The following is a 17,744-nucleotide window of genomic DNA, read 5'->3' on the forward strand; positions in this document are numbered from 1 at the left end:
TTTGGATATGATATCCCTTTTGAAGAAAAGATATTTGTTCTAAATTTTCAAATTTATGTACATAAAGTTGAGAATTGAGAGTTATTTGAATTTTCTCAATAATGATATATCTCACTTATATTACTTTTTTATTTCTCTTTTTGTGTCCTAATTAGTTTATTAAGTAGTTTATGTTATCAGTTCTTTCACATAACCATATGCTTGAATTGTATTAGCTTTATCTGTACCTTCTAAATGTCATTAATTTCTGCTTTTATCTTAGTTAACTTTTCCCCCTCTGTCTCATTAGAGGTATTTATTTTGCTTTTTAAATTTAATAATTCATTTAATTTATATTTTCCCATTTCAGTGTGTAGCACTTAAGACAATAAACTTTCTTACAGTGAATCCTTTCATAGAGTTTATATTTTATTTCCATATTTCATAGATTGTGGTTTTTCATGTTTTTTAAGTATTATATTTAGATATTCTTCAATTTTTTTGCTTTTCCCCAGTTTTAAGGTTTTCAACTTAAAGATACCTTTTGAGGAGGATTCCATTTTTAAAATTTAACTTCCACTTTGATGTTGTTACCAAAAAGCAAGTTATATATTATGTGTAAATGTGGAATTCACTGAAGTTATATTGAGACTATTGAGACTTCATATAGAACAAATTTTGAATATATTCCCAAGAGAATTTGAAAAGAAAGTTTGTATTCTATTTTCAGGATGTAGAATTTAGCATATTAATATACATATAAAATGTCTTACATTATTATTTTTATTTATTTATTTTATTTATTTATTTATTTATTTTTGAGACAGAGTCTTCCTCTGTCGCCCAGGCTGGAGTGCAGTGGCGCAATCTCGGCTCACTGCAAGCTCTGCCTTCCGGGTTCACGCCATTCTCCTGCCTCAGCCTCCCGAGTAGCTGGGACTACAGGCGCATGCCGCCATGCCCGGCTAATTTTTTGTATTTTTAGCAGAGACAAGGTTTCACCGTGTTAACCAGGATGGTCTCGATCTCCTGACCTCGTGATCCGCCCACCTCGGCCTCCCAAAGTGCTGGGATTACAGACAAGAGCCACCGCGCCCGGCCCACATTATTATTAATATATAGAGGGACCATAAATTATTACTATTTTTGCCCTGTTTGATATACCGTAGAATAGAGTAAGATATATGAGTCAAAGTCACCCACTCCTCTGATAAATCAATTTCATTCTGCTATTTCATTCTCTTCGAATTTTGCTGTATAAATTTTGGAAAACAAATCTTTATTGTTGATTATGCAGTGTGTATAGTACTATCTTAATGACTAGGCTTTCAAATCAAATGTGCTTTTTATTATTGTAACAATATCTCCATTCTTTTTGCTTGAATTTAATCCATGGTTACTTTCTAGATTCTCTGAATTATTTTGATATAGGCATGGTTAATTTATGGCAATAGTCTTTTGACATAGTTTTCTTTCATTACATACATGTTTTGATAAACAAAAGGAAGCTCCACCTAAGCATATGGTCATTTATTTCTTCTTCTTGCCTCTTTTCTTCCCAGATAAACTGGCCTGGCAGTGTAGAAGGAATTGTGCAAAACCCCTTTTTCACATTTCTTTGAACTGGAGCCAGCTCTACTTAGTCATAGTCACATTTTTGTTACCATTTTTTTTTTTTCCTTGTGGTCCCATACTTCTTATAGTTGTCAAGATTTAAGGTAGCTTTTCTCATAATCTTTAAAGACCTCCAAATTTAGTTCTCACAGACAAATAAAGTCAATACATAAAATGTTTGAAAGCTATGAAACCCACAATTCAACATGTGAACTCTTTTCTAGCTCCCTTAATATTCATTCAATTTCTTTGCCTCTTAAATATGCTCATGTCTCAATCTTTAAAGTATTTCAATGGATTCTCACTGCTCTCAGGATAATGCTCAAACTCTTTCACCTGGCTTATGATGGGCTTCATGGAAGGACGTGTGCTTTCATTTCCTACCTTGCTTCTGAAAACTTCCCTTCTTGCACTCTACCCACACATGCACACTAATACATGCTTTAGGTCCTTGATCAGTTTATAGATCTTATTTGGATCTGTATTTGAACAACATATAAAGAAAAATATTTTGAGAACAATCAAGGTAATTTAACTAATAACTATTTTATGAAATTAAGACATCATTTTAATGTTTTTAGATGTGATAAGTATTTTGATTTTGTTTAAACAAAGAAATCTTATTCTTTACATACACATGATGAGAGGCTTATGATAATGTCTAAGATTTAGTTCAAAATAATCTGAGGTTGGAAAGTAGATGAAACAAGGCTGAGCTTATAATTGTTTAAACTGGGTGTTGAACACGTGGTAATCATTACACCAATCTCTTGACTTTTGTATATATTTGAAACTTTTCAAAATAAAAAAACATCTTTTTGGATCAAATTATGGAAATGTATTTTAATATAGTTTTAGATCATATATAGGCATCCACAATTAATCTATTACTACATATTTATATAAAATAGTGTATAAAATGCATATATAATTTTATTTATTTACTTTTGGGATTTTGAACTTTTAAGTTCAGGGATACATGTGCAGGATATGCAGGTTTGTTACATAGTTAAACGTGTGCCATGGTGATTAGCTGCACAGATCATCCCATCACCTACAGATTAAGCACAGCATCCACTAGCTATTCTTACTGATGCTCTCCCTCTTCCCACCCCTCAACAGGCTCAAGTGTGGGTTGTTCTCCTCCCTGTGTCCATGTATTTTCATTGTACAGCTCCCACTAACAAGTGAGAATATGTGGTGTTTGCTTTTCTGTTCCTGTGTTAGTTTGCCAAGGATAATGGGTTCCATCCAGCTCCATCCATGTCCCTGCAAAGGACATGATCTTGTTCTTTTTTATGTCTGATACTATTCCATGGTATATATGTACTATATTTTCTTTATCCAGTCTATAATCGGTGGGCATTTGGGTTGATTCCATGACTTTGCTATTGTGAAAATTGCTGCAGTGAACATACGTGTGCATGTATCTTTATAATAGAATGATTTATATTCCTTTATGTATATACCCAGTAATGAGATTGCTGGAGGGAATGCTGCCTCTAGGTCTTTGAGGAATTGCCACACTGTCTTCCACAATGGCTGAACTAATTTACACTCCCACCAACAAAAGTGTTCCTTTTTCTCCACAACCTCACTAGCATCTGTTGTTTTTTGGCTATTTAATAATAGCCATTCTGACTGGTGTGTGATGGTATTTCACTGCGGCTTTATTTGCATTTCTGTAATGATCAGTAATGTTCAGCTTTTTTTCATGTTTGTTGGCTGCATGCATGTCTTCTTTTGAGAAGTATCTGTTCATGTCCTTTGCCCACTTTTTAATTGGGTCTTTTTTTAATTGTAAAATTGTTTACGTTCCTTGTAGACCCTAGATATTAGACCTTTGTCCGATGGGTAGATTGCAAAAATGTTATCCCATTCTCTAGGCTGTCCATTCACTCTGATGATAGTTTCCTTTGCTGTGCAGAAGCTCTTTAGTTTAATTAGCTCCCATTTTTCAATTTTTGCTTTTGTTGCAATTGCTTTTGGCATCTTCATCATGAAATCTTTGCTGTGCCTATGTCCTGAATGCTATTGCCTAGGTTTTCTTCTGGGGATTTTATAGTTTGGGGTTTTACATTTAGGTCTTTCATCCATCCTGAATTGATTTTTGTATACGGTGTAAGGAAGGAATCCAGTTTTAATCTTCTGCATATGGCTATTCAGTTATCTTAGCACTGTTTATTAAATAGGAAATCCTTTCCCCATTGCTTGTTTTGGTCAGGTTTGTCGAAGATCAGATGGTTGTAGGTGTGTGGATTTATTTCTGGGTCCTCTATTATGTTCCATTGGTCTTTGTGTCTTTGTACCAGCACCATGCTGCTTTGGTTACTCTAGCCCCATAGCATAGTTTGAAGTCAGGTAGCATGAGTGCGATGCCTCTAGCTTTTTTTTTTTGCTTTGGATTGCCTTGACTGTTCAGGTTCTTTTTTGGTTCTATATGAATTTTAAAATAAGTTTTTTCTAGTTCTATGAAGAATATCAGTGGTAGTTTAATGAGAATAGTATTGAATCTATAAATTCCCTTGGACAGTATGGCTATTTTCATCATATTGATTCTTCCTATCCATGAGCATGGAATGTGTTTCCATTTGTTTGTGTGATCTCTGATGTCTTTTAGGTTTGTGGTTCTCCTTGTAGAGATCTTTCACTTCCTTCCTTAGCTGTTTTCCTAGGTATGGTATTATTTTTGTGGCAGTTGTGAATGGGAGTTTATTCCTGATTAGGCTCTTGGCTTGACAGTTGGTGGTGTATCTGAATGCTAGTGATTTTTGAATATTGATTTTGTATATGAGACTTTGCTGAAGTTGTTTATCAGCTTAAGAAGCTTTTAGGGTGAGATGATGAGGTTTTCTAGCTATAGGATCGTGTCATCTACAAACAGGAATGGTTTGACTTTCTCTCTTTCTACTCGAATGCCTTTATTTCTTTCTCTTGCCTGATTCCCGTGGCCAGAACTTCCAATACTATGTTGAATAGAAGTGGTGAAAGAGGACATCCTTGTCTTGTGCCAGTTTTCAAGGGGAATGCTTCCAACTTTTGCCTGTTGACTATGATATTGGTTGTGGGTTTGTCATATATGACTCTTATTATTTTGAGGTATATTCCTTCAATACCTAGTTTACTGAGAGTTTTTAACATGAAGGGATGTTGAATTTTATTGAAGGCTTTTTCTGCATCTATTGAGATAATCATGTTGTTTTTGTCTTTAGTCCTGTTTATGTGATGAATCACATTTATTTATTTGTGCATGTTGAACCAACCTTGCATGAAGTCTGTTTGATCATGGTGGTTAAGCTTTTTGATATGTGTGGCTGGATTTGGTTTGCCAGTATTTTGTTGAGGATTTTTGCATTGATCTTCATCAAGAATATTGGCCTGAAGTTTTCTTTTTTTGTTGTATCTCTATCAGGTTTTTTTTTTTTATCAGGATGATTCTGGCCTCATAGAATGAGTTAGGAAGGAGTCCCTCCTTTTCAATTTTTTGGAATAATTTCAGTAGGAATGGTACCAGCTCTTCTTTGTAACTCTAGGAGTATTTGTCTGGTCCTGTGCTGTTTTATTGTTTATAGCTACTTATTACTGCCTCAATTTCAGAACTCATTTTTGGTCTAGTCAGGGATTCAATTTCTTCCTGCTTCAGTCTTGGGAGGGTGTATGTGTCCAGGAATTTATCCATTTCTTCTAGATTTTCTAGTTTATGTGCATAGAGGTGTTTATAGTATTCTCTAATGGTTGTTTGTATTTCTGTGGCATTAGTCGTGATATCCCCTTATCATTTCTGCTTGTGTTTATTTGTATCTTCTCTTTTTTTCTTCTTTATTAGCTAGCTAGAAGTCTATTTTATTAATTTTTTCAAAATCCAACTCCTGGAGAAATACAGAACACTTCACAAATTTGCATGTAATCCTTGCACAGGGGCCATGCTACTCTTCTCTGTATCACTTCAGTTTTAGTACATGTGCTGCCAAAGCAAGCACAAACACAAGTCTTGACTAAGCCATCTAAACTATTTTTCATCTCTCTTATATCATAAAATAAAAGATCATAGTAAAAAAAATCTGTCAACAAAAAATAAAAGACAATACTAGACCACTTGTTTATCTAGTATTTTCTGGATATAGATTGGTCTTATCACATAGAGAACTAACAGTCATCCTAATGGTTCAGGTATTGATATGCTTTTAGATCTGTATATGTTTTGTCAGTAAAACAAAGATAACAGATCTTTGATTCTGCCAACCAAGGTTGGCTCTATTCTTTCATGAAGAGTCAGCTTTAATGTATATATCTAACCACCATAACATATTTTTACATTGCTCTGAAATACTAGCCTATTTTGCTTGTTATTGGTTTCATGACCTGAGTCTCTTACTTCTGAGACCATGGTGAAGATGCTCTATTGAAAAAGGGCCTTCATATTTATTCATGTGAACAAAATATGCATACGAAAATGAGCACACATGTGCACAAACCTGTATACAGGCACACACACAAAGATAAATATCTAACAGTGAACCAGGCTCTGCACTAGAATCTGCAGGCACAACAAAGAACTCTGTACTTATGGGAGGTTAGAGTTTGAGAGACATGTGGAATGGAAAGGCATTGAAAATGATACAGAGCAATTTATCCTGGCCCCGCGTTTGTGCCAACTGAGGAGTTACAAAAAATGCTGTTTCTGGGTCCCACTCAAAATCAAATAAATCAAAATGTCTGGTTATGGGACCAACCATATGTATTTTTAAAATTTTTTCAGGAGGGACTAATGTGTAACAAATACTGAAAATACTCATAAAGAGCAAGCTTTGCAAACCTTTATCTGAGATCAAATGAAAACGTTTCTGTGCCACCTTGCTTCCACTGCAGTCCTCTTGCTTCATACTCCCAGATTTAGCAAGAAGAAAATGAATTATAACATTGGGATAAAGGGGCCAGTTGATGGTGCTTGGAGTTTATTCATTTATTTATTCTGCAAACATTCAATGAGCACCTATTATGAGCTGTGTGCTGGGCACTCTGGTGGCAGTTGCTAATACAAAATTAACAAGACATTGTTTCTGCTATATCAATTAGGAAAGACAAGTAAGTAATCTGTGATTACATTCCTGAATGATAAGTGCAACATTGTGAGGGTAAATTTAAGTTAGGTAAAAGTGTGAAAGCTGGACATGGGTTTTTAAAACAAAAGGAAGAAGTTCCTTTTTCTCTTTTCTGTTTTGCCATTTAATTCATTTGCAGAAGACAGCAGGTAATTTGACCTATGGATTTTTTGCTTATTTTGACCTTCTGTTTATTTTTACTTTTTTTTTCTCCTTGCCTCTTGTATTTCCTTTAAACTGTTAGCTAAATCTAGAGACTTGTTCATATTCAGGTTCGAGTATGGGCTGGAATACTTCATCGGTAATATTGAGTACTTCTATCAAGAGACCCGTGCGACCTGTTTTAAGTGTCTTTTTGGATTTTATGGACCATTATTTTCATTCCCTAAATCCAGAATTTTGTCAAGAACTTTAAGTGGTTATTTTCTTTTACCCCTTCTTAATATATTTGCCATAATTTTCTATGAAGAGAAACTTTCTCTGATTGACTATTTAGTTATGCCACAGTACAGTGGGTATAGGAAAATCAAGATAAAGTCTTGCTTCTTTATCAGTTTTCAAAATGATGAATTGGTACTTGAATATCAGTTAAAGTAGACTGCTGAAGGATGTTTCCTGTTATCATTATGAACTCATGTTTTTCAAAATTAATCTCTTCAGTCCATTACATTTTTTCCCCTGAATAATCCCAACTTTGGTCAATGACAACCACTTCAGATTGGCTCCAGAGAACTTTAGACTTGACCCTGGTCATCACTGATAACTTCCTTGTTTCTGGTATGATAGAATGTAACAAATATATCTTATACCATTCCTGATCTACACTGAGAACCAGTCAGCCCAACAAGTAACTTAGTGGGAGTGGTGTTTAGGGACTCAATTTGAAAACTTGCCTGGAGTTATATAACCTAGGGAGGATGGCAGTGCGTTTCTGAGAATGAGCAAGAAAATGGGCATTCCACATAGGCTGAGGAGTGCATGGTGGTCTGCAGGAAAATCATGCCATAGAGATAACAGCCTTTTAAAATTCTTTTTCATTACTATTTTTAATCCTCTAAGGCATATGTTTGTAGGCTCTTTCTCCATGGCTTACCTCCTTTGATGATGAAAAGGTGTGTGATAATAGCAGGCAATCGTTTTATAAATTACCACTTCATTTTCATGGGGTTCTGTGTCTGTCAAGGTATATGATAATCAGGAAATGCTTACTGAATAGTCACTATGCTAGCTTTAAGGGATTCAAACAGGATTAAAACCTTATTTCACATTGTCCTTCAGCTTATTTCAATAGAGTGATGAATGCTATTGTTGGAGCCCAGAGCAAGAAAGTAATAAATTCTGCCTGAGTGAAAAAGAGAAGCAGTCATAGAGTGAGTTTTGGTAAAGGTCTTAAAGGAATAAAACTTTGGTGTGTGTATGTATGTAACAGGGGATGGGGAGTTGGGGCATTATTTAAAACAGAACAGCTGTAATAAATACAAGGACACAGTGATTTAAAAGTGGAAAGGTAGTAGATCCAGGTGGTTAGAGTACAGAGAGCCTGAGTGGGAGTTCCAACATTATGCTGAGAAGACACTTTGAGTCAGTTTGTTGGTGTAGCAAGGTCACTTATAAAGTTGTTATCTAAACTTGGGTAATTATAGTTGGCATTAAATAGAGAGGCATATATTACTGAGACACTGTACAAATAGAACGGTCATTCTGGTGAGTGGATGTGAGGAAAGATTTAAAGATGACAACATAAATTTGCTTATGATGACTGTTATTAGAGCTTGGTTGATAATGGAGTGAGACCAAAGTAGGGTAGTTAGAGCTCAGAAATAACCTGATAAGACAGAGAAGAATATTTAAGGATTTTTTTAAAAATCACAAAACATAAAGAAATCAAAAAGTAGATAATCAAAAATCCGAGAAATTTACTGGTAAATGTCAGATAATTGGCAAGAGAGCTATTGAGGTTAAGTGTTCAACAACACGTCCATCCATCCATCCATTTATTCATTAATTCATAATCATTTACTCAATGATTATCAAGGCCTTTTATGTTCATGTGTCTTGCAAGAAACACATAGAAAAATAAACTTGGTCCCACCCTTTGAAATGATGTAATACAGTAATAGATAACTGGGATTCACAGCCACAACTTTCGGTCTAGTGTTGGTTTTGTCAGATAACCCCTGCACAGTCCATCTCACTGGGTACACTTTGACTCTGTATGTTAAACCAAAGTAATTTGGCATTCATCCCTTTTCACTAAATGTTGACACTAGATGATCATGAATAGTCTCTGGGCTTGGGCAGGGCCATTTGGGCATTACCATTTTGGAACACCCATGTGCTTCTGAGCATTTTTTTAAATTTCAGCTTTTATTTTAGATAGTGGAGGTACCTGTGCAGGTTTGTTGCATGGGTATATTGTGTCTAGGTAGTGAGCATAGTCCCCAGTAGTTAGTTTTTCAGCCCACAATCTTCTCCCTCCCTCCCCACTCTAGTAGTCCACAGTGTCTGTTGTTCCCATCTTTATGTCCATGTGTGCTCAGTGTTTAACTCTCACTTATAAGTGAGAGCATGTGATATTTGGTTTTCTGTTCCTGCATTAATTTGCTTAAGGTTATGGAGCTGAGCATGCTGTTGATCAAGTCTGTCCACATCAAATATCAAGGATTCAAAACACCCTATAATATAAGATGGCCATTCACTTTTTACAGTCCAGACCTCCAGTAAATGGTGTGCTTCCATTACTAATGGAGAAAGTGTGTCCAACTCCTTCCCTAGATTTATACCATAGTTTAGTAAATGAAAAATTCTCAAAAAATTATCTACTTATTAAAATAAGTATAACTTATTTTCTGCCAAACACCGAGTATTTTGCTATTTGATGCATTTCTCTGTAAATAGAGCAGTTTGCAAACTAGAAGTGCGCATTTCAACTGATTCCTAGTCTTTTTACTCTCTTTATATTCATCTTTCTTAATTTAGTCTCAAAACACCCCCAAGGAGATTAGTGCTAATTCTTGCTTATTTTACATCAAAATTATCGAGAGCTTGTTCCTCTGAAGCAGGGCTTTTTTTTTTTTTCTTCATTTTAGGCATCTTCTCTGACTATGTCCTGCTGGGGAAAAAAAAAAAAAAAAAAAAACTAATAATAACCTCCCACCTCTTGCACTGATTTCCCACTGATAATGGGATCCTGGTCATGGACTTTCTGCCTAGGGTCACTTTTAATATTTTTTCCGTAAAAATACAGATGAAGGACTTCAAAGCTCTTTTGTTGTTTTTTATACTTTTCCCACTTGAGGAGTTGCACAACTCTTTCTGCTGGACATTCAACTCATATTGAACACAATGCTTGTACACAAATTAGCAATTTCTGTTGACGATCTGTTGAGAAAGAGAAATGTCAGACATCTGATCTCCCTCAAAGTGATGATTATAAAAATTATGTAAAAAATTTCACAATATCTTACACCAATGTATTATGTACTTCTTCACATGGCTATGAAGAAATACCCAAGGCTGTGCAATTTATAAAGAAAAAGAGGTTTAATGGACTCACATTTCCACATAGCTGGGAAGGCCTCAAAATCATGGTGGAAGGTGAAGGAGGAGCAAAGTCATGTTTTACATGGCAGCAGGCAAGAGTGTGTGTGCAGGGGAACTGCCCTTTATAAAACCACCAGATCTTGTGAGGGTTAATCACTATCATGAGAACAGCATGGGAAAGCCCACCCCCATGATGCAGTTACCTCCTACCGGGTCCCTCTGAAGACACATTGGGGATTATGGGAGCTATAATTCAAGATGAGATTTGGGTGAGGACACAGCCAAATCATATCATTCTGCCCCTGACCCTATCAAATCTCATATCCTCACATTTCAAAACCAATCATGCCTTCCCAATAGTCCCCCAAAGTCTTAACTCATTTCATCACTAACTCAAAGTCCCACAGTTCAAAGTCTCATCTGAGACAAGGCCTGTCCCTTCTGTTTAGAGCCTGTAAAATCAAAAGCAAGTTAGTTACTTCCTATATACAATGGGGGTACAGGCATTGGGTAAATACACCTGTTCCAAATGGGAGAAATTGGCCAAAACGAAGGGGCTGTAGGCCCCATGCAAGTCCAAAATCCAGCAGGGTAGTCAAATCTTAAAGCTCCAAAATGATCTCCTTTGACACCATGTCTCACATCCAGGTCATGCTGAAGCAAGAAGTGGGCTCCCACAGTCTTGGCCAGCTCTGTCCCTGTGGCTTTGTGGGATACAGCCCTCCCTCCTGGCTGTTGTAATGGGCTGGCATTGAGTGTCTGTGTCTTTTCCAGGTGCACAGTGCAAGCTGTTGGTGGATCTACCATTCTGGGGTCTGGAGGATGGTGGCCGTCTTGCAGCTCCACTAGGCAGTGCCCCAGTGGGGACTGTGGGCGGAGGGAGCTCCAACCCCACATTTCCCTTCCAAACTGCCCTGTCAGAGGTTCTCAATTAGGGCCCCACCCCTGCAGCAAAATTCTGCCTGAACATCCATGCATTTCCATACATCCTCTGAAATCTAGGCAGAGGCTCCCAAACTTCAATTCCTGACTTCTGTGCACTCACAGGCTCAACACCACATAGAAGTTGCCACAGCTTGGGGCTTCCACCCTCTGAAGCCCTGGCCTGAGCTGTACCTTGGCACAGTTTAGTCAAGGCTGGAGCAGCTGGGACACAGGGCACCAAGTACTTAGGCTACACACAGCAGTGGGGGCCTGGGCCCAGCCCACAAAACCATTTTTTCCTTTGAGGCCTCTGGGCCTGTGATGGGAGGGGCTGCTGAGAAGGTCTTTGACATGCCCTGGAGACATTTTCCCTATTGTCTTGGCAGTTAACATTTACTCCTTATTACTTACGTAAATTTCTGCAGCCAGCTTGATTTTCTCCTCAGAAGATGGGTTTTTCTTTTCTATTGCATTGTCAGGATGCAAATTTTCCAAACTTTTATGCTCTGCTTCCCTTTTAAACATTCCAAACATTTTAAATGTTCCAAACCATATCTTTGTGAATGAATAAAACGGAATGCTTTAAAGAGCACCCAAGTCACATCTCTAATGCTTTTCTGTTTAGAAATTTTCTTCCACCAGATACCCTAAATCATCTCTCTCAAGTTCAAAGTTTCACAGATCTCTAGGGCAGGGTCAAATGCTGCCAGTCTTATTGCTAAAGCATAACAGGAGTCACTTTTACTCCATTTCCCAACAAGTTCCTCATCTCTATCAGAGACCACCTCAGCCTGGACTTTATTGTCCATATCATTATCAGCATTTTGGTCAAAGCCATTCAACAATTCTCTAGGAAGTTCCAAACTTTCCCACATCTTGTCTTATGAGCCCTCCAAGTTTTTAGGAAGTTCCAAATTTTCCCACATTTTCCTGTCTTCTTCTGAGTCCTCCAGCTGTTCTAACCTCTGCCTGTTATCCAGTTCCAAAGTCACTTCCACATTTTTAGGTATCTTTACAGCAGCACCCCACTACTTAGTACTAATTTACTGTATTAGTCCATTTTCATATTGCTATGAAGAAATACCCAAGACTGGGTAATTTATAAAGAAAAAGGTTTAATGGCTTCACAGTTCCACATGACTGGGGAGGTCTTACAATCATGGCAGAAGGCAAAGGAGGAGCAAGGGCACATCTTAAATGGTGACAGGCAAGAGAACATGTACAGGGGAAGTGCCCTTTATAAAACCTTCAGATCTCATGAGACTTATTCACTTTCATGAGAACAGCACAGGAAAACCTGCCCCCATGATGCAGTTACCTCCTACCAGGTTCTTCCCATGACATGTGGGGATTGTGGGAGCTACAGTTCAAGAGGAGATTTGGGTGAGGACACAACCCAACCATATCAACCAAAAAGTTCCAGTTTCCGTAAATGTGTTCATGTAATTGCACTAGTCAAATCTGCAGAGAATCTACACTGTCTTCCACAAAGGCTGAACTAATTTACACTCTTACCAACAGTGTATAAGTGTTCCTTTTTCTCCACAACCTTGCCATCATTTGTTATTTTTTGACTTTTTAATAGTGGTTATTCTGACTGGTGTTAGATGGTATCTCATTGTGTTTTGATTTGCATTTAATGATCAGTGATGTTAAGCTTTTTTTCATATGCTTGGTGGCCACATGTATGTCTTCTTTTGAAAAGTGTTTGTTCATGTTATTTGCCTACTTTTTAATGGGGTTGTTTGTTTTATTATAAATGTGTTTAAGTTCCTTGTAGATGCTGAATATTAGGCCTTTGTCAGATGGGTAAACTGCAAAAGTTTTCTCCCATTCTTTAGGTTGTCTGTTTACTCTGTTGATAGTTACTTTTGCTGTGCTGAAGCTCTTCAGTTTAATTAAATCTCATTTTTTCAATTTTTGCTTTTGTTGCAATTGCTTTTGGTGTTTTTGTCTTGAATTTTTTGCTTGTACCTATATCTTAAATGCTATTGCCTAGGTTGTTTTCCAGAATTTTTATAGGTTTGGGTTTTACATTTACATTTTACATTTAAAATCCATCTTGAGTTGATTTTTGTATATGGTGTAAGGAAGAGGTCCAGTTTCAATCTTCTGCATATGGCTAGCCTGTTATCCCAGCACAATTTATTGAATAGGGAATCCTTTCCCCATTGCTGGCTTTTGTCAGGTTTGTGAAAGATCAAATAATTGTAGGTGTACAGTCTTATTTCTGTGTTCTCTATTCTGTTCCATTGGTCTATGTGTCTGTTCTTCCAGTACCATGCTGCTTTGGTTAGTCTAGCCCTGTAGTATAGTTTGAAGTTGGGTAGTGCAACGCCTCCAGTTTTGTGTCTTTTGTTTAGTATTGACTTGACAATTTGGGTTCCCTTTTAGTTTCATATGAATTTTAAAATAGTTTTTTCTAATTCTCTGGAGAATGGCAACTGTAGTTTCATGTGAACAGCATTGAATCTACAAATTGCTTTGGGCAGTATGGCTATTTTCATGATATTGATACTTCCTATCCATGAATATGGAATTTTTTAAATTTATGTGATTTCTGATTTCTTTGAGCAGTGGTTTGTAGTTCACCTTGTAGAGATCTTTCACCTTCCTAATTAGCTGTATTCCTAAGTATTTTATCCTTTTTGTGACAATTGTGAATGGGAGTTCGTTCCTTATTTGGCTCTTGGCTTAACTGTTGTTGGTGTATAAGAATGCTAGTAATTTTTTCACATTGATTTTGTATCCTGAGACTTTGCTGAAGTTGCTTATTAGCTTAAGAAGCTTTTGGGCTGAGATGATGGGATTTTCTAGATATAGGACCATGTCATCTGCAAAGAGGGATAGTTTGACTTCCTCTCTTTCTATTTGAATGCCTTGATTTCTTTCTCTTGCCTGATTGCCCTGGCCAGAACTTCCAATACTATATTGAATAGAAGTGGTGAGAGAGGGCATCCTTGTCTGGTGCTAGTTTTCAAGGGGAATGCTTCCAGCTGTGACTGCCCCATCTTTCAACATTATTCTAAATGCAGCATTCTTTTGTGGTTATCTCTGGCTCTTCCTACTCCTTCCAAAGGCCAAGTTACACACTCCTGGATGATTACACAGTACTTTAAAAGTACTTCAAAGGTAATTCTTTTTATCATTATCTCATCAAGGCTGTATAATCCATGTGGACAGGACCATTTGTCTTTTATTCTTAGCATATTTTTAGCATATGGAGAATACTCAATAAAATTTGATAAAGAAAATTTCCTCTGTTTAGCTTTTAGTGTAGTCATGGCTTGCTTACTAGAATACTATGCAGGAAATCCAAGATTACAGAACATTTGGAAGAAGGTACATTTCTTCTTAAATTTGTGAGACCAAATTGTATACAAAGTAAGAACAGTTTGAGTTAAAGTTGTTTCTTGGATTTATTCTTACTTATGTTTATTTAAAATTTGATTATAAGGAGATATATGCCAACAGTGCAGATGTAAAAAAAAAAAAGGGAAGACATAAAATTTACTGCTATCTACAGTTAAGTAGCTCTGAGTTCTTAAAAATGTAATTATGTTTGTAACTTGTTAAATTGAAGGTTTTTAAGCCATAAAACCCATAACAAATAAGATTTATCGTATTTCCAATTCCATGCTGTTTGAGAAATACATTTTTTTCTGAAGGCTTAGCAAATAAATATTTAAGTTGAATATAAACTTGAATTTTTCACTAAACTTTTAAAATATGCTTATTAAATGTTTTTATTCCTTAAATTACAATGTAACTTTGGATGACTTGGATGGTTTTGAGATTATTTGAAGAATCTCTTTTCTTCAAAAATGTGATCATGGTACTGGTACCACAACAGAGACATAGATCAATGGATCAGAACAGAGCCCTCAGAAATAAGGCCGCATATCTACAACTATCTGATCTTTGACAAACCTGACAAAAACAAGCAATGGGAAAAGGATTCCCTATTTAATAAATGGTGCTGGGAAAACTGGCAAGCCATATGTAGAAAGCTGAAACTGGATCCCTTCCTTACACATTATACAAAGATTAATTCAAGATGGATTAAAGACTTACATGTTAGACCTAAAACCATAAAAACTCTAGGAGAAAACCTAGGCAATACCATTCAGGACATAGGCATGGGCAAGGACTTCATGTCTAAAACACCAAAAGCAATAGCAACAAAAGCCAAAATTGACAAATGGGATCTAATGAAACTAAAGAGCTTCTGCACAGCAAAAGAAACTACCATCAGAATGAACAGGCAACCTACAAAATGGGAGAAAATTTTCACAACCTACTCATCTGACAAAGGGCTAATATCCAGAATTTACAATGAACTCAAACAAATTTACAAGAGAAAAACAAACAACCCCATCAAAAAGTGGGTGAAGGACATGAACAGACACTTCTCAAAAGAAGACATTTATGCAGCCAAAAAGCACATGAAAAAATGCTCATCATCACTGGCCATCAGAGAAATTCAAATCAAAACCACAATGAGATACCATCTCACACCAGTTAGAATGGCCATCATTAAAAAGTCAGGAAACAACAGGTGCTGGAGAGGATGTGGAGAAATAGGAACACTTTTACACTGTTGGTGGGACTGTAAACTAGTTCAACCATTGTGGAAGTCAGTGTGACGATTCCTCAGGGATCTAGAACTAGAAATACCATTTGACCCAGCCATCCCATTACCGAGTATATACCCAAAGGACTATAAATCATGCTGCTATAAAGACACATGCACACGTATGTTTATTGCGGCACTATTCACAATAGCAAAGACTTGGAACCAACCCAAATGTCCAACAACGATAGACTGGATTAAGAAAATGTGGCACATATACACCATGGAATACTATGCAGCCATAAAAAACGATGAGTTCATGTCCTTTGTAGGGACATGGATTAAACTGGAAACCATCATTCTCAGTAAACTATCACAAGGACAAAAAACCAAACACCGCATGTTCTCACTCATAGTTGGGAACTGAACAATGAGAACACATGGACACAGGAAGGGGAACATCACACTCTGGGGACTGTTGTGGGGTGGGGGGAGGAGGGAGGGACAGCATTAGGAGATATACCTAATGCTAAATGATGAGTTAATGGGTGCAGCACACCAACACGGCACATGGATACATATGTAACAAACCTGCACATTGTGCACATGTACCCTAAAACTTAAAGTATAATAATAATAATAATGAAAGTAAAATTTAAAAAAAAAGGTATAACCAGTCCACCAATTCTATTACTTTTCTACTGTTGTTTTTAAGAAATTTGACTTAATAGAGGCTTACAAGCGGCTCCTTAAATAGGAGATAGGAGAACTGAATGGAATAGACCTAATTCCCCAAATATTATTTTAAAATTTACTTCAGAAAGATAAGAATTAGTTTATACTTGAGGAATATTTTCAAAACTGAATTATAAAATGAAATTTTAGGAGTTGATTTTTGACTTAGGTAACCAGTATTTGATGATTTTCATGCTCATACAAATATTATCAAATTGAAACATCTCTTTTTCTCTGAAAGGCCAACTTTGTTTCTCTGTGGAATTCCTCACTATTTTATGTTTGGTCACATATAAAAAGTTTGTCTTTTTGAGTTCCCCCTTTTCTGTAGATATTCTCCTTGGCTTTTCACCATAGTTCATAGATGTTAGATCGTCTTCTCCACCATGCGTATTATTCAGGTAATGAGTGCTCTAAAAGCCCTGACTTTATCCCTATACAATCTATGCATGTAACAAAATTGCACGTGTACTCCATAGATTTGTACAAATTAAAAGGAGGAAAAATATTATTGGTCACCAACAAAAAGAGCACATGAATTGGTGAATCTTATCTAAAAGGAGAACTGTGAGGCAATTGATGTATTAATTAGTGTAATGTGGCAATCATTTCACAATGCATGTGTATGTCAAATCATTACACTGTATATCTTGAATATATCCAACTGTCATTTGTCAAGTATACCTCAATAAGGCTGGAAAAAATGGGAAAATAAATAAATGAAGTGATGAGCAATAATATTTTATAAATATCCTTACTTGAAAGAATATTTTCTCTTTGGATTTTTTCTGATCCAAGTAATTGCAATTGCAAAAACCAGGAATCACTAATGTAGAGATATGGATAGCCAATTTGGGTTGCTTATACTATGACTATATCAGAAATGCAGCTTATTCCTTTCTCCAAATAGTCCCTGAGATTTTGCAGATGTAGGTCTTAGTTTGTGGCTTGCATGCAAATATACAAATCTTGATTGTAGGCATAACCCCTTTTTTCCTATAGATAGTTTATGAGAATGTTGCAATCAAAACTATGTCCTAACATTCCCAGTGTGCTCCTAAATCCCATGTCCCAGTTAGAATTTAGTTATGTGAGCAAACTGATTTCACAATGAGTCCATGAGATAACTGAATCTGTCTCTAGAATTTTAGTGTGATAGTGCTTAATAGCAAATGACCATTTAAGGTCCCCACCCAATCCTAAAACAGCCTTCTGGATTCAAGAATCTATATAATAGCTGGTTATGCCATCATTAAGCCTCAACTAAATGATTA

The 17,744-nt window shown here is 36.4% G+C and overlaps 1 protein-coding gene and 1 non-coding gene across 21 annotated transcripts in view; one reads left to right on the top strand and one right to left on the bottom strand.

Moving 5' to 3' along the window:
• Window positions 1-17,744, top strand: part of RALYL (RALY RNA binding protein like) — a 751,296-nt gene that overhangs the window by 470,068 nt on the left and 263,484 nt on the right. The gene's annotated exons all lie outside the window — the stretch shown is intronic.
• Window positions 5,467-5,573, bottom strand: LOC116814083 (U6 spliceosomal RNA). Its single transcript, XR_004371167.1, has one exon. It is a non-coding gene; the product is annotated as a U6 spliceosomal RNA (small nuclear RNA).

Source organism: Hylobates moloch, unplaced genomic scaffold (assembly GCF_009828535.3).
Source record: "Hylobates moloch isolate HMO894 unplaced genomic scaffold, HMol_V3 SCAFFOLD_9, whole genome shotgun sequence".
NCBI lineage: Eukaryota > Metazoa > Chordata > Mammalia > Primates > Hylobatidae > Hylobates > Hylobates moloch.